The sequence below is a fragment of the Balaenoptera acutorostrata genome, chromosome 5, assembly GCF_949987535.1.
Source record: "Balaenoptera acutorostrata chromosome 5, mBalAcu1.1, whole genome shotgun sequence".
Lineage (NCBI taxonomy): Eukaryota > Metazoa > Chordata > Mammalia > Artiodactyla > Balaenopteridae > Balaenoptera > Balaenoptera acutorostrata.
In genome coordinates this window covers 33,716,385-33,738,996 of record NC_080068.1, presented here as the reverse complement: position 1 = coordinate 33,738,996, position 22,612 = coordinate 33,716,385, and the positions used below count along the sequence as shown (strand labels likewise).

At 38.6% G+C, this 22,612-nt stretch overlaps 1 protein-coding gene across 2 annotated transcripts in view; it reads right to left on the bottom strand.

The window, feature by feature from the left end:
• Window positions 1-22,612, bottom strand: part of FHIP1A (FHF complex subunit HOOK interacting protein 1A) — a 264,239-nt gene that overhangs the window by 170,024 nt on the left and 71,603 nt on the right. For both annotated transcript variants that reach the window (XM_007189411.2, XM_007189412.2), the window contains exon 2: window positions 13,814-13,940. The gene's annotated coding sequence lies outside the window, so the exon portion shown is untranslated. The remainder of the gene's footprint in view (window positions 1-13,813; window positions 13,941-22,612) is intronic.

Here is a 22,612-nt window from a genome sequence, read left to right as displayed (position 1 = left end):
TACTGTATAGTACTGAAGAAATCAAATAAGAAAAAAATGTGCAGAAGCACATCAAATTACATTGTTACTCCAAACTAGGAAGCACTAATTTAATGAATCACAGCAATGATACCCTGAGCGAGAAGAGTCAAGAGTGGGAGTTACTGAAATCAAAGCCACAGGTTTAATCTTGGATGGGCTTCAAATTCCCACTGGTATTCATGGCAACAGACTGTAGCTCCAAGTCTAAGTAGCCACCTCTAGGATGCACAGACACCACCAGGACCGACACACGCTCCCAAGAAAATGACTTGAAGATTCAAATCCTGCAGACAGCGGCAGAACACCACATCGCTCAGGCACCACCTAAGTACATGACAACACTGCCATCCTATGTTCCTGCAGAGGCTGCGTTTACTTTCCACTAAGTGTTCTGGCAGACTGTTTTACCGGAACCTATTACACAGTCACCAATTTATTCGAAAAGGGGAGAAAATAGACACACACACACAAAATTCATTACCCACAGGATATGTCACAGCTAATGGTAATTAATCAAACTTTTTTCCCTTTGTGTAGAAAACCAGCCACATAAATAACCATATCAGGGATCAATGGAGCATCTGTTTCATCCCTAAAAAAGCTACTGGCAGAATGCTGCTCAGATTTTCTGGTATGCTTAAAGAAAACTATTTTCAGAGAAAGGAGCTATACTTTTATTTGGAAAAAGAAATCCATAATCTCTTTCCTAAATGTGTTTTCTATGCCATAATTACATTCTTTTATATATGTGTACACACACATTAACACAGGTGACTTGATCAGAAACGCTCATATAAAAAATTTAGGTTAGTGCCAATAAAATACGAAGATAAAGCTTTAGGAATTTCCTTTGACATTTTAGTAAAGCAAATTTCATTTGGAAATGTTTCTGTACATCTAAATAGCATAACTATACTTATAAAAATGTCTAATCTCCTGAACTCATATCTATTGAACAAAATGAAGGAAAACTGCCCCCTCCATAAATGGCCAAATTATTCTGCCAACTAACCTAAATTTGGGTGTTTATATTGCCTTTAGTACTGCTAGTATCACCAAAATTCAAACTCCATGTATTTTGCTGTCCTCTCCAAAACTAAACCCCATAGGGAGCTTCATTCTCATGTTCCTCAGCAAATTATTTCCACGGTGAAACTTATTTAACCAAGTGCCATTTTAACCAACATCCCTGATAGGTACCCAGGCAGCAGCGGTCCTTTTCAGTGCCTCGGCAACTTCTGTCAGCTAAAAATACCTTAAACATAAAGGGATATGCTAGTGTGGCTATGGTGAGTAACCTATTTGAAAAATATATAATTTAACACTGCTGGCTATTTCATTTATCTTTCTCTGATTTAAGGTATTTCAAAGAATTAGACTTTTCTTTCTGGAAATGTCTGAACAGATTTCCTTGAATTCCCTAAAAATATATTTGGCTATATTAGGTCATTAACTCCAAGAAAAATAAACACTATTATTAATAGCTATGGCTTGGATAGCAGTTACAGTGTGGCCTGAACTATTTTAACAAATTCATACATTTGTCTTTTAGCTTCTTACTTTGAAGATTGCAAGGTTTCATATTTTAATGAAGATTCTAACAGATAGAAAAATACTGGGGAGTCACAGGAATGTAAGGTACAGCACAGGGAACATAGTCAATAATATTGTAACAACTCTGTATGTGACAGATGGTAACTAGCCTTATCCTGGTGACCATTCCGTAATGTATAAAAATATCGAATCACTACGTTGTACACCTGAAACTAATATCGCATGTCAATTATAATTCAATTTAAAAAATATTAGGGAGAAAGGGAGGTTGATAATGAAATCCCCCTATACAGAGTCAATCTTATTTCACTCTTAAGGATACCCAGGGAACAGAGCCAGTACCAAACACAAGGGGATGGGGACTGCTGCAGAGTCATTTGCAGAGGTGGTCCCTGAATTCATACACGCACCAAATGTTACCAAATATTATTTTAGCTCAGGGTTTCTCAACGTCTACACTACTGATATTGTTAAAGAAAAAAATATTCTGACACTTGCTAAACCAGTAAGGAAGATTTTATTCAGGATTATTGCAATGGATGTCGACTGTTGCAATAGGGGAGAGCGATCAGTTTCAACTCTAAACACTACAAAGACAGCTGGGAACTTATACTAACAATCAGAGTGAGGGGGTCAGGAGATGGAAAATTACTAAGACAAGACATCAAGGGTAGGGGGATTCTTACCAAACTGACCTAACAGGAGTCTTGCTGAACACAGGCCAGGGTGATCAGACACCAAGGGTGGGGGATAAGGAATTTGATCAGATATCAAGGGTGATCTGGTATGGAAAGCTGGCGGTGCTGGGGTTCACTAAACTGACTCAGCAGAATTCTTGCTAAAACTGGGCTAGGCAGGCCAAAGACAGGATGGGGGCCAAGGCTGAGGGAGGCCTAAACAAGAAGGCTTGGAGGCGCCCAACTAAAGTTCGGGAGTCTTTGTCAACATCTTGGATCAGTTAAATCTTTGTCTTGAGAGGCCATTCTGTGCATCTGAGGATGTTTAGCAGCACCTCTGGCCTCTACCTACTGATTGCCAGTAGCACCTCCAACCCCCTCCCGCCCCCAGGTTGTGACAATCAAAACCGTCTTGAGACATTGAAACCACTGCTTTAGACCAATGGTTAGCAAACTTTTTCTGTAAAGGGCCAGACAGTAAATATTTTCGGCTTCGAAGAATACATATACATATTCTTCTTTGTATTTTTTCAACCATTTAAAAATGTATAAACTTTTCTTAGCTGGTGGATCATAAAAAAATGCAGCAGGCTAGATTCGCTCATTGGTTGCCAAGCCCTACCTCAGACTAAATACCACTTTCCAAGTAGATATAGACAGTATACATATAGTATTATATTCAACAAAATACAGATTTACTTAAACTATGATTTGGGTCTTGGTAACTTTCTATCAGTATTATTTTCTCAAAGGAGGAAGAACAGAATTAGAGGCAGAATCTTGTGGCAGTCCACATATGTTTTTACGTTAGGAAAGTAAGCTAATTCACAATAGCCTGGGGAAAACTACTCAAAACGCTCCAGCAAATCTGCCCTTTCCCCTCTAAACATAGCCCAAACCTTGCATTTCCATCCCTTGGTCTTCAAATCTCCAATTATATAGCGTTGATTTAGGAGTTTGCTTTTGTTGGTGTTTCTTAACTGACTCTACTTTGGTTTCTGTTTAACATGTTTTTTCACACTCTCTCTCTCTTCATCTAACATTCTGGAATGCATCTCTAAAATTAATCTATCCCAGGCTACAGAGTCTATGAATATGAAGTAGGTCACTGGAACACCTTATCCTGCTTAAGGGTCAGTTACATGAACCCCCACATGCCACAATCCTCTCAGCTTTTGCCTCTAGAAACAAATATGTACTCATATATTAACAGGATTACCCTGGAAATGATGACATGCTAAAAATGACCCTAGGACTAGCTAAAGGTTATACTACAATTCAGCTACTGAATGTGAGAATTTAAGCTATGTGGTACTCTTGTTTTTAACAGTTACAACAAATACCACTGAGAAGAAAAAAAAAAAAAAAAAGACCCAGAACTTTGTATATTTCAATTTACTAGGTTCCATTAGGCAAGGTCTAAATTACTAGGAAAACTGGAGAAAATATCTCTGAACAAATGCAGTAAAACATGTCTAACCTCATAGGATATATCTGCCATGTGCTTATGCTTCTTTGATAAAACATCAACATTAAAATGTCTCCTTTGGGAGCTCCCTGGCGGTCCAATGGTTAGAACTTGGTGCTTTCACTGCAGGGGGCATGGGTTCAATCCCTGGTCGGGGAACTAACATCCAACAAGCTGAGCAGTGTGGCCAAAAAAACATTTTTTTAAATTCTCCTTTGACGCTGACACTCTAAATAGCAAAGCAGAAGCTTACCATATTCTTTTTTCTTTGGCCACACTGCACAGTTTTCAGGATCTTAGTTCCCCAACCAGGGATTGAATCCATGCCATCAGCAGTGAAAGCGTGGAATCCTAACCACTGGACCGCAGGGGAATTCCCAGAAGGCATATTCTTTATTTTCAAATTAATTTATTTTCAAATCATAAAAACAATATATAGCCATTGCTGTATATAGAGCCATTGCAATATATAGCCAACAATATATAGAGAGAGAAAATATAAAGATAGTAAAAATCACTCAAAGCACCACCAAGAGATAAACTATTTTTAAAGCTTTAATGTATTTCTTCCTAGTCTTTTTTCTATACTTTCGAATAATATCATAAATCTTACTAAGTCAGAAGCATAATATATGTGTTTACACACACACTTGGCAAAAGATTTCAACAAATAAGAGATCTATATTTTTAATGTCTTCTGCTCATTCTTTTATAAATCTATCATAAAAACCCAGAAATCTAGGAACTTCCCTGGTGGTCCAGTGGTTAAGAATCTGCACTTCCATTACAGGGGGCGTGGGTTCGATCCCTGGTCGGGGAACTAAGATCCCACATGCTACGTGGCATGGCCAGAAAATAAATAAATAAAAGTAAAATAAAATAAAAACAGAAATCTAAACAAAGTTATGTAAAAATGTACAGAGCCTTTCATTGAAGATTATTTCTAAGAGTGAAAAACTGGTACAAGCAAAGTGTTCAATAATAAGAGAAGGATTAAATACATATGGGACATCCCTATAATGGAATGAAGGACAACTATTAAAATTGGATTTCTTTTTAAGAATTTAATGACTTGAAATTAATTCTTGATTCCTGCTCCTTCCATTTAATTTTACATCCTGAACATTTTCCCAAGTCATTAAATTTTCAAAAAAATCTAATTTATAAAATTTAGATTTTAGATTTCTTAATATCATTGCCAATGTTCTAGCAATTTACACTCCCACCAGCAGATTCTAGGGTACATCTCAATGAGCCTTTAAGAAGGTATACTCTTAAATCAACAAGTGCAAATACCTTGAAAAAACAATAATGATTCATGAAAGTAATTATTTAGATTTTTTAGATGCTTGTAATTAAATCTCCTAAAACATGCAAAAAAGTTGCTAATTTTATGTAAAGTGGCTAGAAACAAAAAGCTGTAAGACTCCTTTCAAATCCACATTTTATATATATACATTTTGTTAAGTGCTGACATACTGTTCTGCAAATTACTTACTAAAACTGTCTGTGACCACTTAAGAGGAAATCAACCTAAGCTGCGTAGCAGCTTCTAGTTACCACTCAAAAAGAAGCAACCGAAGCAGACAATTAAAACAAAGTTTGGTGAATCATATGGTAGGGAAAGAATGACATGCTATGACATCATATAAGAAGAGGCATTTAACCCAACCTGTTGGTTGGAAGGCAAATGGATCAGACAAGGCTTTCCAGGTGAAATGAAATCTAAGCTGAGTCCTAAATATGGAGATGAAGGTGTTAGCCAGGCAAATGGGGCAGTGAGGGAAGAGTACTCCAGGAAGAGGGAAGAGCATATGCAAAGGCCCAGAGGAAGCAGAGAGAACGTGACATATTACAGGGAGTGCAAGTAGTTTACTATGGCTGGAGCACAGAACTGGAGTGGGAGAGCACTCTTCTTAGGGGCCCCAAAATTACAGATGCCCTCCCTCTCCGGCCAGACTAGACTCTGGACTTTTTTGTATTGTTCTTTTATTAAAATAAATAGAAATTAAGGACCAAAAGAGGCAAAGACTCTTCCCAGCTCTCTTCCTTATGGCGAGATTCTTCAAATGGTGGGATTGTCCTGCTCCTCCAAATTGGTGGGGCTTGCTTAACAATGAAGTAGATAATAGAGGGTTTGCCCAACACTGGATGACCAATCGAGGAGGGTGAGTCTGGCAGATGCAGGCAAGTGTCACGATGAGATTTACTGCTAGGAAGAATAACACTCTGGCAGTAATATAAAGAAATGGATGGAAAAAGGACACCATTATAACAGTGGCGGCAAACGATGAAGGAGGTCCAGACTAGAATACTTACAATGGAATGCAGAGAAATGGAAGTGTGCTTTGAAGAGAGACTAAGTAGGTGGACTGGAGAGGGCTGAGCAGACGTCCAGGACAAGGGGAAGGGTAATCCTGGATGTCTGGCTTGGGCCACTGAGAAAGGAAGGCAGCAGAGCACAGTGATTAAGATTCCTCGCTCTGGGATTCCATCTCTACCAGATAATGGTTTTGTGACCTTGGGAAAGTTACTTAAACTCCATGTGCTTCAGTTTCTGCATCTGTATAGTGGGAATAATAGTAAAATCTATCTCAAAGGATTTTGTGAGGAGTTACACGGAAGTTCTCAGAACAAGACCTGGCACGTAGAAGATGCTGGATAAGTATTAGCCATGTAAAGGGTGATGGTGATGCCATTCGCCAAGATGGAGAACACGAGAGGAAGTGCAGATTCCAGGGGAGAAGAATGATGAGTTCAACCTCGGATATGTTAACCTAATCTGCCTGCAGGACACCCAGGAGGCAGCCGATGACATGGGGCTACAGCTCAGAGGAGAGTTGTGAGTGTCAGATGCTACTTTATAAAGGGTGGAGCTAAGGAGACATCTGAGCAAGGACCTGGCAGACAGGAAGAAGCAGGCCCCAAGGGGACAGCGCATAGTGAGATGTGGAGAAAAGAACTTGGGCAGTCCCTAGGGAACACCGACATTCAAAGGATAGACAGAGGGAAACAGACTGGGAAGAAGCAGTCACAGAGACAAGAGGAAGACTCACAAAAAATAATTCTAATAAAGCTGTACCATAAAAACTAAAGAAACAAAAACATGAATGACAGTGAGATAAGGGCGACATACCATCGTGCACAGGGAATCAGCTTAGAGATTGGAAATCAAGGGTAGGGACAAAAGGATCTCAATAAAAAATAGTATTCCCTAAGAACCAGCATTTACAGTTTACTAAATTTTTTTATAAATTACCTAGAAGAACCACATAGTGAAATCTCCAAGTTTATAAGACGCAGAGAGCTCTTTTAGTGAGCAGACTGCCTTACCAATGAGGATAAGCCTGCGAAAAATCTCATACAGTAATCTGAGTAGCCAAGAAAGAATCACATTTTTCAAGGAAAGAAAGCAGAACATAATGGCTTCACTGAAAAATAATGCAAACTGCATTTTGAAAATAAAGTTCTGGCCCCGAAGCTTTCAGTTACTGAACACAAAAAAGCCACTTTAAATCACATCACTTTGGGGCTTAGAGGAAACAGAGATAGCCATTGGTCCAGATCGTAGATATGGGAACTGTTCAGGAAATCTTGCTGAAAAGCAGATAACTCAGTCATCCAAAACCACTGAGTCAGAATCTCAGGGTACGAGGTTAGGAAAAATGTACCACTTTCTGAAATTTTTTAAACAAGCTTACCAGACAATTCACGTGCACTCCAACATTTGGGAAGCCCTGATCTGCCTGAGCAGGAGACCAAGGGCTAAAGAAAATGAATGGCTTGGACAACAGCACACAGCTAACGAGAGCATCTAGAGCAGTTCTCAAACTCTAACACACATCAGAATCATCCAGAGGGCTTGCTAAATACAAATTTTTGAGCTCTACTCTCAGAGTTTCTGATTCAGCCCAAGAATTCACATTTCTAACAAGTGTCCAGGTGAGGCTGCTGCTGCTCACCTGGGGACCACACTTTGCAAACCTCTGGTCTGGACTAGTCATTAGAGACTCTTCTCTGAGTACATCAACTCAACGCAGCCTGGACCCTTAAAGAAAAGGCAGGGTATTTCAGGAATGATGCTGAAAATGAAATAGAAAAACATGACAAAATATAAACTTTATACATGTATTCTAAGCCCTTCTGGTCAATTGGAAGAGACATAGAAAGCTGGAAAAGACCTAGACTAAGCTAGAATGAAATTATAAGGGTCAGGGAACATGAGAAGAGACAAAAATGACTGAATAAATAAAAAGACTAAATTCACAAAACAAGGTAGAGACAGGTCATGATTTTAAAATCCGTAAAATTATGAAAAGATATGTGCAGAACGAACAAATTTCAGAATGACAGCATTAGGCAGCTGGCTTGATTATTTGACTGTAAGAAGTTGTTTTTAAGTATCTTTTTTGGGTTATTTCCTCAGAACATCCCAAAACAGTCTTGAGGCTAAATTTTAATTCAAAACAACTTTTGAAAATGGTTTCCCACTGGTCCCACACAAAGCCAGGGAAGCCACAGAGAAACATTCCTCACTCACCACCTCAGTTCTGCATGACTCAGACATTCTGGTACTACATTAGAAAGAACAGCATTCCAAGGCTACTCTGACTGCTCCTCTTTTCTCATATAGACAGCCCTTAGCCCTGAAACACTACATTCAAATATAGAATTCTCTCAACAGCTCAGAATATCTGTACTTGCCTCTGTCTACCTGCTATTTGTCTCACTGTTCTGAGAACACATCCAAAGTCCATAACGATGAATACCACTGACAGCATCTCCTCAGGACTGTCGTGCACATTTTACATCATATTGTCTTCACCTCTTTTCAAACCCATTTTCCACTTGTGGTTCTTACTGTGCTACCTCTAGTGTCCGCTGTCATTCCCTCCAAAGAAATACACCTAAGTGTTAGATCCTTTCATTATCCATTTTACTCCTACACCCAGCTAAGCTGCTCCCTCTACCTTCTAAGTATCCTTGCCCAGGCTTTCCTCTTTGCTACATATATTTGCTTTTGTACTCTCCCCACCCAACTCCCAACACCCTCCTGTCTTCCCCAAAATAACCTCACTTCCAAAGGCACAATATCTGGTTTTTGACCTTTTCAAAGCCAGTGTAATTATCATTCTGTCAACACATATACTGCTATTTAGAGCTAAGAGGCAAAAACAGGATCCAAGTAACTTCTGCTACCCAGACAGATGAATGATTCAAGCTGGCTTAGGTTTTTCCCAGGATTCATTACAGGCTATTCTTTATCATAAGAATGTCGGTTCTGCTTATGGCCTTGAAATTAAAGCTTCCTAAGACATCAGAGGATCTCTCATTGGCCAAGCCCTATAACAGGACACAGACACAGACAGACAGACATACACACACACACACACACACACACACACACACACCCCTACCTGAAGACCAAAACTCAGAGTTTACCATCATCAAATTCCAAATATAATAAGTCATTGCTCACCAAATAACTAACATAAAACTTAAACATAGGCTCTATGCTTACCTACAATTATTAAATCTCAGTCTAAGGTGAGCTTCAAATCTATGCAATACCGTTTTGTTTCTGAAATATATTCTTAATTAGAAGCAAGAGACTTTATGGGAATTACTACATAGATCCAACAGTGACATTATGACTGTCTGTTTGTCCTTTCCTTATCCTAAACTGTCTTTAAAAATACAAACTTCACTGCAATAGTGTTGGGAAGACCAGATATGCACATGCAAAGGAATGAATTTGGACCTTTACTCTACACCATATACAAAAATTAACTCAAAATGAATCAAAGACCTAAAATAAGACTTAGAACTATGAAACTCTTAGAAGAAAACATAGGGGAAATGCTTCATGATACTAGACTCGGTAATGATTTCCTGGATAAGACACCAAAAGCATAGACAACAAAAGTGAAAACAGACAAATTGGACTACATCAAAATTTAAAACTTCTGTGCATCAAAGGACATAATTAACAGAGTAAAAAGGCAGCCTACAGAATGGGAGGAAATATTTGTAAACCATATATCTGATAAAGGGTTAATATCCAGAATATGTAAAGAACTCCTACAACTCAACAACAAAAAGACAAATGACCCAATTAGAACATGGGCAAAGGACACTGACTAAACATTTTTCCAAAGAAGATATACAAATGGCTAGCAAGCATATGAAAAGATGTTTAACGTTACTAACCATTATGGAAATGCAAATCAAAACCATGAGATATCATCTCACACACATCAGGATGGCTACTATCAAAAACAAAACAAAACAAAAAAACAGTGTTGGTGAGAATATGGTGAAATTGGAATGCCTGTGTACTATTGGTGGGAATACAAAATGGTGTAGCTGCTGTGGAAAACATTATGGTGGTTCTTCAAAAAAATTAAAAATAGAATTACCATATGATCCAGCTATTCCACTTCTAGATATATACCCAAAATAGCTGAAAGCAGGAATTCCAACAGATATTTATATACCCAGGTACAAGTAGCATTATTCATAATAGCCAAAAGGTTGAAGCAACCCAAATGTCCATCAATGAATGAATGGATGCATGAAATGTGGTGTGTATGTGTATTTATGTGTGTGTGTGCGTGTGGGTATAATGGAATATTATTCAGCCTTAAAAAGGAAGGAAATTCTAACACATTCTATAACACGGATGAACCCTGAGGACATTACTCTAAGTGAAATAAGCCTGTCACAGGAAGACAAACACTGTATGAATCCACTTCCATGAGGTATCTAGAAGAGTTAAATTCATAGAGACAGAAAGTAGAATGGTGGTTGCCAGGGGCTGGGGGAGGGGAGAATGGGGAGTTGTTTAATGGGTAGAGAATTTCAGTTTTGCAAGATGAAAACATTCTGGAAATTGGTTGCACAATAGTGTGAATATACTTAACAATACTGGAACTATACACTTAAAAATGGTTAAAATGGTAAATTTTGTGTTGTGTATTTTAACACAATTTTTTAAGTATAAACTTAATGAAATATTTTCTTGTAATAGACTTAACTTATAAATCTATAGTCACATTTTTATCTTACATAAAGTGTATTATCTCTTAATATTAACATGCACAGAATGCTATAATATTGTATATATCTTTGAAAGTAAAGGTATAATCTGTAGAATTGAAAATATCTAAAAAATAACATACTTTATACACAAAGCTTACATTCTGTAAAATTAATAACTTTATAGGAAGGGTTACTAAAGAATGTACATGGTAATGAAAATAACATGCTATCAGAGTCTAGTACTTGATGTTAATACTCCATTTCATTTGGGGTATTCAAAGAGCTTCATAAAATCTCAGAGCACTATAAAGAAAGGATTTCACCTGTTTGAATGATAAATTGCACAGCAAAGGTTTCATCACAATGTTTACTGAAAAATGCTTGACTGGATGCTAGAGTAGCATAGCACAGACTCCAGGGGCCTCTAATACCTACCTGTGGTGCTCCAAGGACAATGGTGCTTCAAGGACAAAGGACGACCCTGCCTGAAAAAGTTTCAACGTCACACCCCCTACCGGACTCATTTAATCGCCCTCCCCACCAAGTTGCCGTGGTTACGAAATTCCTGAGGCCACCTGGGCAACGCCCATCTGGGCCATGGGACCTGTCCCAAATAAGGAAAGGCATCTGCCCTGTCCCACTCCCACCCTATAGAAGGAAGGTGTATGTGCCTCAACCAATCAGTAAACGAAATTTTCACCTTGGACCGCTCCTTTATTTTCTGGCTATAAAAACTGATCAATAGCACATGTTTGGGCTCGACTCTCCCAGACTACTAGGAAGTCGGCCCGCTGGTCTGGCAGTGACCCTGCTCTCTAATAAATTCTATCTTCTTTACATTCTGCCTTGTGTCTGGAAATTCTTTTCCAACCTGCGTTTGGACCACGACACTACCCCATTACTGTTTACCCTCCATCTGAGGAAGATATCTGACGTACGACTTACTGACAAATTAAGAAGATATTTCATAAAGATATTTCAAAAAATTTAGTATTCGGCATCTAGAGGTTAAAAAACAGATTTATCCATTTGCATCCAATGAAAAATATATCCATTTTGAATTTAGACATAAAGTTCAAAGTATAGTTTTATTCAGTTACATTCTTAATTTGATCTAATAAAAAGGTATTTGAGAACATAACCCTGTGTCACAAGAGTATACTAAAAATACTGGCACTGTTTTATTCAAAGCAAAAATCAAGGTGATTACAACACCTTTAAAACCAAAAATACAAAGATTAGGTAGAAGTATGCTTTTATCGCATTGGGGGGTGTCAATCTTGGGTGGTATTTACTTGTAAAATGCAGATTCCCAAACCCTTCCCCCTAGCACTCTGATTCAGATTCTGATACACTAGATGGCGGCCTACTAATTTGAATTTTCAATGTGCTTTTTAACAAGCACTCTAACAATGTTTTGAGAAACAATGCAAAACACACCTCTAATAAGATGCTAATTACAGTGCCTTAGAGGTATACCTTATAAGGAAGTTAACTCTCATCTTATTCAACCTGATAAACATAGGAATCCTTTCTACAATACTGACAGATAGACTGATTGATCAATTTTAATAAGAAAGAATACCAATATTTACATACAAATAAATAGCATATGCTTCTCTGTAAACTACAAGTCTAATCACTTATTTTAACAAGACTACCATTGTTTGAAACTTAGAGTCACCTCTTTCTAGAATTAACTTTCAATACAGTGTATAAGCCTTCAAACACATATACAAATTATAAAAAGAGAAACTGGTTTCATTACGTTGTTGCTCCTGATCAAAATTAGAACTCCCCAGATTCCGTAGCTCTGAAGACATTTACATTACTTCCCAAATACACCCTCACAGGGTTGAGATTTGCCACCACAGAAAATAGGATGTTTAGATACATGTATATGTATGGCCGAGTCGCTTTGCTGTGCACCTGAAACTATCACAACATTGTTAATCGGCTATACTCCAATATAGTTTAAAAAACAAATAAAATAGGGGCTACCCTGGTGGCACAGTGGTTAAGAATCTGCCTGCCAACGCAGCGGACACGGGTTCGAGCCCTGGTCTGGGAAGATCCCACGTGCCGTGGAGCAACTAAGCCCGTGCGCCACAACTACTGAGCCTGCGCTCTAGAGCCCGTGAGCCACAACTACCGAGCCCACACACCTAGAGCCCGTGCTCCGCAACAAGAGAAGCCACCGCAATGAGAAGCCCGCGCACCACAATGGAGAGTAGCCCCCCGCTCGCCGCAACTAGAGAAAGCCCACGTGCAGCAACGAAGACCCAACGCAGCCAAAAATTAATTAATTTTTTTTAAAAAAAAAGAAAGGAAATAGGATGTTTAAAAGAATGCTACCAGAGGATCAAGATGCAGTTCCCAAAGAAAAAAATGTTTAAATGTTTTGAGAAGAGGAGAGAGTGTAGCCTCTCAGAAACACTGCTTTGAACAAGATAATGTTCACGTCTGTGGACAGGCAATGTTGCCTGCCATTCCAGTAAACAAAGAATGTTGCTGCCATTCTAGTAAACAAGGACCAAGCCATCAGCCGCTGCAGCATCCCACCCCACCCCCACTGATGGTACACCGGAGGGGAATTCAGGATAGAGAAAAACAGGAAGCATTTTGTGCTTTGAATACTGGCCCTAGATAGTTAAGATGCATATCTAAAGAATAATTCCATTCAGCCCAGATTCTTACGTCTTCCCATACATAGAAAAGCACTAAAATCATTAACTTGCAATGTCTGTTTTCGTGATTAGCAGTTATCTTTTGATGTTCAAGTACATTTTTTTTCCAGCCCAATACGCCTGTACATCCTGGCTCCTCCCTCAGCTCTCTGGAGCAGCTCCTCAGAGCTACCTGAGAGGCTGTCTCCTGGCCTATAGTCCTCAGTAAGGTCCCCAAATAAAACCTTACTCGAAACTTCCAGGTTGTGCATTTTTCTTCTGTCAACACTTGGATGTGTCAATTCAAGTACGCTTACTTTTTTTTTAAGTTTATTACTGAACATTCCTGAACACATCTCAATAGTGATAAGAAAAGACGACACTACCTGTGAGTGTTCTCTTCACCAGCCTTCTGCTAGGTTGCGTTTGCTCACTTCACTCTATCAGAGGGGCAGAAAAGATTTCTCCAACACTTGGCACTGCTGGCAACTCCCAGAAGAAGACTTCCAAAATCTACAGAAAGGAATAAAAAAAAAAAAAAAAAAACCCCAGAATCATTGATAAACCGCAAAAAACCCAATCTAAATTTCTCCAGTTTTTCTCCCCCATATTTACCACCATTTGTTGTGCACTGAATGGGTTCTCCTCAGATTGCACTTATTATTCAAAAAAAGTTATACACAAGGGGCCTCCCTGGTAGTCCAGTGGTTGAGGCTCTGCACTCCCAGTGGCAGGGGGGTGGGGGAGTGGGGAGGTGGCAGGGTTTGACCCCTGGTCGGGGAGCTGGGTCCCGGGTGCCCCAGCTAGGAGCCTGCATGCCACAACTAAAGATCCCGCATGCCACAATGAGGATCCCGCACGGGGCAACGAAGATCCTGCGTGCCACAGCTGAGACCCAGCAGAGCCAGATCAATCAATAAATAAATATTTCTTTTTTAAGTTATATGCAAAAATCAAACCTTTACTTAGAATTCTGAATGCAGGCCAGAAATGAAAGACTCCCACTGGGTAGCAGAAAGTAGAGAAGGATTCTTCTGTCCTCCAAGAGATGGTAAGTAATTATATACTTCTTTTAGAAGGGAAAAAAATGTGAAACTAAATAAATCCATATCCATGCAACAGCAGCATCATATTATAAGGACAACAAAATATAAAATAGCAAGGAGAGGACCACAAATAACTTTCGTGACCTGCTTTTTTAAAAAGTGTGATACTCCCCAAATATTCCCTGGTACCTCTGACCTATCCAAACACTGATAGTTGAAAGTTTAGTTTTCTGCCATCCCATGGGTAAAGTTTACTTTGGTCTTAGACACACATTTCATATCATCAGGCCTAACTGGGAAGATAAGTTTCACAACACAAATGCATGGCTTAATCCCTACTGTACAAGCAGAAAAACATGAGCTTAAAGAAGGCTGGGAAATTATCCCACCTAAGATAAATAGTGCAGAGAAGAGGTGTCCCGGAAAGCACAGCAAAGAGACTAACCCCAAGCAGTTAGAGCACGAAAGGCAGAAGTTAATGCAAATGCTAAACAAACCCCATGAGAAGCCGCTATTCTAGATCAGAACAGGTGGAAGCTAGAGAAAATGACCAAGAAAAAAACACTTTTTAAGAAAACAAAATACTATACTTAAAGTTAAAGCATGGGAACCATTGAAATGCTCAATAACTGGGGAAGAAGAGTTAAGTAAATGTGACAAAATGACATAATTTAGTTAACCGCAATTTTGACAGCTGTCAGAAAATTTTGAGTTTTAATAAAGTGAGAAAACGCCATTTATCACATAAAGAAGAAAGAAAAAACAGAGTACAATGTTGTAATTACATATGATCACGATCACTTACGCAAAGCAAGAAACAAGAAGCAACTTGTTCTGATATAGTTAAAAGTATTTATAAGTATTTCCCCAACTTTAGATGGGTTAAGGTGAGCAATTCAAGTCAGAGCCTAGTACAACAAATAGGTCTTTTCAAAATCTCTGCGTAGCAAGGATGCACCACTCACTAACATAATAATTTTTCTGGAACAGCCCTGTATATTAAAGGATGGTTCCCTAGAAGTCACAGTAAGAGGTTTTGTGTGTGTGTGTGTGTTTGACCTATAGATGCCTCAAAGACTTGGAATGCAATACCTTTTCTTATAACAAATGTTTTGTGAAAGGGAAAAAAATGGAGGAAGGGACCTCAACTTGACCTAAAGCTTCAAAACTAGGCACAGTTGTAATGCCTGGGCACACGAAGAGTGCATATGGGGCATGAGAAGCAAAGGATAACATTTGACATGCAAATAAACAAATTCTTCTTATTAAAATTTCGTCAGTACCTTCAAATCCACCCTCTTCACTCTACTCAATTATAAAGCACCTGGGACCTTGCAGTATAATTCATAATCAAATCTCCGGGCATTTATTCGCAAGCCGTTTTACAATGGCTTACAAGCAAGAGAATTCTACTTCTTCCATAGTCCCACATGAACTGTTTTATCATCGTGTCCTGGAGAGAGACAGGTTCTCCTACTGCCTCTTAAGAATTACACATTGCTTCCAGATGCTTTTCAGGTGATTTCAAGCCTTTTCTCATTCTGTGACTCTTGAATTATGAAAGGGCATCTCTAATTCATGAGAAATACTGCTCCCACTTCAGTGTCCATTAACATACATTCTCCCCTTCCACTACATTGTAGGTACTCACACACATATGCTTTTAGTTAGGTAGTAATGCCTCCCTGTGTATCAGTAAGGGCTTTACTGAGAACCACTCATATTCTACCACCGTGATTCCACTAGCAGCCACACTTGGAGACTTCAAAGGAAGCTGAGTCCCTTGACAGTAATGCACAGAATGACATCAAAAGCAAGGTTAAACAAAACTCAAGTAAACTGAAAGGACTCTCTTAAAATTCACTGGGTCTTGGTAATTCTCTCAGTGTCATCTCATTTAAAAACAAAATACGTCTCCTGCTAAAATGTGGGGAAGTGGGCAGTTAACAATTCAGTCACACCCAAAATCTCTGTCCAGGCAAGTGCTTTCCTTCTAACAAAACGTGCTACCTCCACATAGTAAAACCAAATCCAGCCTCAGAATCCTTCTGTGCAGTGGCTATGTCACATCCCTAAATTCAACAGAGGAACAAAATTTAAACCTCATTTCCAGATGGCATAAATTCAGTGAATTCAGACCTCTACTGTGCTGAGTGCATAAATCTGTTAATAGGCAAAGAGTGCACAAAAAGCACAGCAAACCGCCAAATGAACACCGTGCGTGTTGTGGGCGGAGAGAATTAATATCCACATCACAGATTTCTCTCTGTATCGACGAAATGAATGCAGAGGGGCGTTTTTACAGGAGGTGTGGATTTTTCCATAGCACTGGATTAACTGACCCGTGTTATAATCAAGTGCTTTCCTGGAGAGTAATTAACAAATCAATCAATCAACTACAAGTCTCGAACAGTTCAACAAGTTTTCAAATATGTGGAGTTGACGATGAGTTAATTATTGAATAATTTCATTCTCCAAAAGAGCCAAACTGAGACAGGTTATGTGGAAACTTGCAGAGAAGAACAAAATGTTCTACCAAGGCCCACAGTCTTCACTATTCCACTTAATATTAATAAGAGACTTCCGTGGTGGCGCAGTGGTTAAGAATCCGCCTGCCGATGCAGGGGACACGGGTTTGAGCCCTGGTCCGGGAAGATCCCACATGCCACGGAGCAACTAAGCCTGTGAGCCACAACTACTGAGCTCGCGAGCCACAACTGCTGAGCCCGTGTGCCACAACTACTGAAGCCCGCATGCGTAGAGTGCATGCTCCACAACGAGAAGCCCGCACACCGCAACTGAAGAATAGCCCCCACTCACTGCAACTAGAGAAAGCCCGAGCCCACGTGCAGCAACAAAGACCCAGCACAGCCAAAAATAAATAATTTAAAAAATAATTAATTTTAAAAAAAGAATATTAATAATAACTCAAGAGTCTTAAAATGGTTGTATCTAAACCCAGTCCCTGAATTTTACAGATAAAAAAATAAAGCACAGGGAAGCTAAGTGACTTTAGGGAAGACAGAGGTAGAACCCGTATCTTCCAACCCACGGTGATGCGATCTCCTCCACATTAAACTCACAATTCCTCAACTATCTACCCATTAAGTCTATTTCATTTCCCCCAAAGAGCAAAACTTTTAAAGCTTGGGAAAAGTGGAACCAAATGAAGCTTCAATCTCCAGTTCCATCCAATCAATCCCTGAGATTTTACATTAATTATATAGATTATCTTCTTCACCCAAGAAACACAGTGTAATTTGGATGACTTTGGGAAGGTCCCAACCATGAAACAAATGACTGAGCTACAGCACATCACCGAGGAGGAAGAGCAGACAGAGACAGACTATGGGCATCTCAGAAATGAATCAAGAATACTGGCTGATCAAAATGAATAACGAAGATTAACAAAATCAAAATCTAAGTATTAAGTGATATTTCCCAATGTAACAACTATTCCTAAGCTGTTTCTTAAAGAAAAAAAAAAGTAGTAGTCATTGTTGCTTAAGGTTCTGTAATTAAGCAGATTTGGAAAATGCTACATTCTAAAATATCCCTCTCAAATATTCACAAAGTGCATCATGTGTATAAAGGCTCGAAGAAGGCCTACAGGAAAGAAGCCCACTTAGTTTTGTTTAATATATACAACGTTTTCCAATCTTATTGACATTTTTTGTTTGCAGAACCTGTACTGACATCCTCCAAGAAGCATCCTTCAGGAAGCACATATAGCATTTTTGATGAATAACATGGCACCCATTAAGCAGCATTTATAGTGAGACTGGCTTCTTCTTCCAGACCCAACTGTTAAAAATCAACTCTTGGGACTTCCCTGGTAGTCCAGTTGTAAAGAATCTGCCTTGCAATGCAGGGGACGCGGGGTTAGATCCCTGGTCAGGGAACTAAGATCCCACATGCCACGGGGCAACTAAACCCGTTCACCACAACTACTGAGCTCGTGCAACTCAACTAGAGCCTGCGTGCTGCAAACTAGAGAGCCCACACGCCCTGGAGCCTGTACGCCACAACTAGAGAAGAGAAAACCCGCACGCCACAACTAGAGAGAAACCCGCTCACCACAACGAAAGATCCCACACCGCAACGAAGATCCCGCGTACCACAACTAAGACCCGACACAGCCTAAAAAATAAATAAATAATAAATCTTAAAAAAAAAAAAATCAACTCTTGAGGTAAAGGACCCCTGTGATTACAATGAAAATAACAACCACCACCACCAAGTAATAAGTGCTAAGTGCAAGGCACTGTGCTAACTACAATTTCTTTTTGAGAAGGGGTAGGATGTATTCAAATTCAAATTATACTCCCCAGAGCCTGTATCTATTCATAAACAAGAGAACATTTTTTAACAAATAAATAAACATATCATATACACTGTTCTGTACCTCGCATTTTTCACCAAACAACACATATTGGCAATGTTTCCAAAATGATCCATAAAGAGATTCACTGTTATCTTTTTATGACTGCACAGTTTTCTAATGTACAGCAGTACAGTAACACAATGTATTAATTCAGTCTCCCATGGATGAACATTTTGGTTGTTTCCAATCTTTAGCCATTTTATAAACATTACTACATAAGTATCTCTGTACATAAATCATTTTCTCATGAACATAATATGTATGTATATGTAGGATACATTCATAGTATATATGAATGTATGTATATCTAGAGGAATGTACTCAATTATTTGTACCTAGGATAAATTTCTAGAACTGGAGTTCCTAGTCAAAGGATATGAGATTTTTCATACTACAGATTTTGCCAAACTGCCCACTAAAGAGACTATTGTTTTGCACTCATTATCGCTACACAGTAGGTTATAGAACTTCTTAATCTTTGCCCATCTAATAGTGATGAATGGTACCTCGGTTTAGTTCTAATGTGACTACCTCTTATAACGAGCAGAGTTAAGCATCTTCTTCATATGTTTAAAAGACACTGTTATCTCTCTTTCTGAAGACTATATCCTTTGTCCATTTTTCTACTGGGTTGTTGGACTTTTTCTTATAGATTTGTAGAAGCTCTTTATTAGGGAAATTAGTCCCTTTGTGATATGAGAAGCAAAATTTTTTCCCCATTTTCTTGTTCTTTGTCTTCCCTTATGCAGGATTTTTTCTGTTAGTTTTTTAATGTAATCAAGTTTATCAATCTCTTACGGCTTCTCTCTTTTCTGTCTTACTTAGAAAGGCCATATACACTCCAATATTATAAAATAACTTTCCCATGTTTTCTTCTATAATATACTTTATTTTTAAAATTTCTGTTTAATATAGATCAATTTTGGCTTAACACTTGAGATATTGCTCTAAATAGCTTTTTCTTTCCCCCGTCCAGATGGCCACCTGGTTATCCCACCACTGTTTACTGAACACAGCAACTTTCTCCAACTAACTTGATATTTGGTAACACAAATGTTTCAATTATTGTAGCCTAATTGGCCTAGCTATTCATGCTTACTTATTTTTCCATGTGAGCATAGAATAAGGTTGTTTAGCTCCCCCAAAGTCCTGTTGTTATTTTTATTGGAATTACATTAAACATACACATTAGTTTAACGAGAACTGGCATCTCTATATCCAAGAATACCACAGGCATTTTCACATCTTTTGTGTATCCCTCAGGAGCATTTTTAAACTCCTTCACACACATCATACATATTTCTTAAGTTTATTCTTAGGTATTTTATCCTTTTTTATGGTAACTGTTTTTTCTTCCGCTACATTCAAACTAGTTGTTTGTATATATGAAAGCTATGAATGCTGACATATTACCTTGGTATCCAGGCACATTTATAAATTATCTTATTCTTTATAATTAGTTTTTCACTTGATAATCTTGGGTATTCTAGTCATATATTCCTATCATTTATTTGGAAATGATAGGAATATATGACTAGTTTTTATACCTTTATAACTTTATTTTCTTTCTGTTGTCCACCTACATTACCTTGTGATTCCAAAACACCATTAATAAAGAATGAAAATAGTGGACATCCTTATTTTGTTTCTGGCTTTAATGGTCTCAAATTTCCTATTAAGCCTGAGATGGTTTTTAGATTGAGAAAGACATATTTTACTAAGAATACCTTCCTACTATATTTTGACGGTTTTTTAAAAAAATCAATAAGGATACTGAATTTTATTAGATACCTTTTCTATAAAAATGGTCATATGATTTTTTTCTATTTACATTTAACAAGATGATGAATGTCTTTAATAAATTTCGTACTACTGAACCCTCCTGCATTCCTAAAACAATCCTCACTTGTTATGGCGTATTATTCTTTTAATGTGTACAAAGCACACAAACGTCATCTCACTCCATCCTCCAAGCAGCCCCGCCAGGTGTACGCTGGCACCACGGCTGCACGGGCCCTCACCCACTGTACTCCCGCTCTCCTCACTGCTCCCCCTCCAGGACTGTGCCGCTCCTGCCAGACCTGCTGTTCTCCGAGATCCTCCATCCCCAGATAGCCTCCTCTATCCTTCCTCTCTCCGTGTACGCCTCTGCCGACACAGCACCTCCACACAAAGGCCCTCCCTGTCTACTGTCTGCTCCATGTAAAACAGACAGGAAACACCTTCCGATCTTGTCACTCATTCCCTGACCCTGTTCTATTTTTGTTTGTAGCAACTGTCACCATCTAACATATATTATATTTCACTTCTTTTAATTTACATTCCGTCTCCCCCAGTAGAATGTAAGCTCTATGAAGAGAAGGAGTTGCATCTCCATTAAGAGCAGGAGTTTCATCTGCTAGGCCGGGCATGCAGAAACTACTTAATATTTGTTGAATGAGGGAATGAACAACTGAATGAATGAATGAACACCCATTTGATAGACAAGAAAGCTGAAGCTTAAAGAGATGAAGTAAAATCATTCACTGGCAGAGCTGGGACTGAAACCCAAGTCAAACTTCCAATTCCCTACCCCTAACCCTTCAAACAAATGACAGGTGCTTTTAGGCCACAGAAAATGCTCATATATCTTATGAATACTAAAGTGCAAGTTAGTGACTCCATTGAAAGTAGATGTCCCTTTACAACGTAAGCAAAAGAATCAGAAGATGGCGCCCACAGACTGGCTTTGGAGCCCAAAGAGATAACCTCCAACCCTACACTTGTCCAACACGGTCACCGCTAGCCATGCATGGTTACTGGAACTTGGGATGCGTTGCCTGCGACTAAGGGACTGAAAGTTTAATTTTATTTCATTTTAATTAATTTAAATCTACAAACTGATACTGGTGTGAATCTATTTTTCTTTCTTTTTTTTTTCATAGCGGTATTATATTTCATGGTCCAAAATAGAAAACAACCCAAATATCCATCAGCGGTAGAATGGATAAATAATGGTATATTTATACAATGGAATAACCTACAGCAATGAAGATGAATGAACTACAACTACATTCAACAATGCCCTTGATTCTCACTAACATAATGATTTTTTTAAAAAACCACAAAAGATTATGGTGAATCTATTTTTTTTTAATTTTTGAATTTTATTTATTTTTTTATACAGCAGGCTCTTATTAGTCATCCATTTTATACACATCAGTGTATACACGTCAATCCCAATCTCCCAATTCTTCCCACCACCATTCCCACTCCCCTGCCGCTTTCACCCCTTGGTATCCATATGTTTGTTCTCTACATCTGTGTCTCAAATTGTGCCATGCAAACCGGTTCATCTGTAACATTTTTCTAGGTTCCACATATATGTGTTAATACACAATATTTGTTCTTCTCTTTCTGACTTACTTCACTCTGTATGACAATCTCTAGATTCATCCATGTCTCTACAAATGACCCAATATGGTTCCTTTTTATGGCTGAGTAATATTCCACTGTATATATGTACCACATCTCCTTTACCCATTTGTCTGTCGATGGGCATTTAGTTGCCTTCGTGACCTGGCTATTGTAAATAGTGCTGCAATGAACATTGGGGTGCATGTGTCTTTTGTAATTATGGTTTTCTCTGGGTATATGCCCAGTAGGGATTGCTGGGTCATATGTTAATTCTATTTTTAGTTTTTTAAGGAACTGCCATACTGTTCTCCATAGTGGCTGTATCAATTTACATTCCCACCAACAGTGCAAGAGGGTTC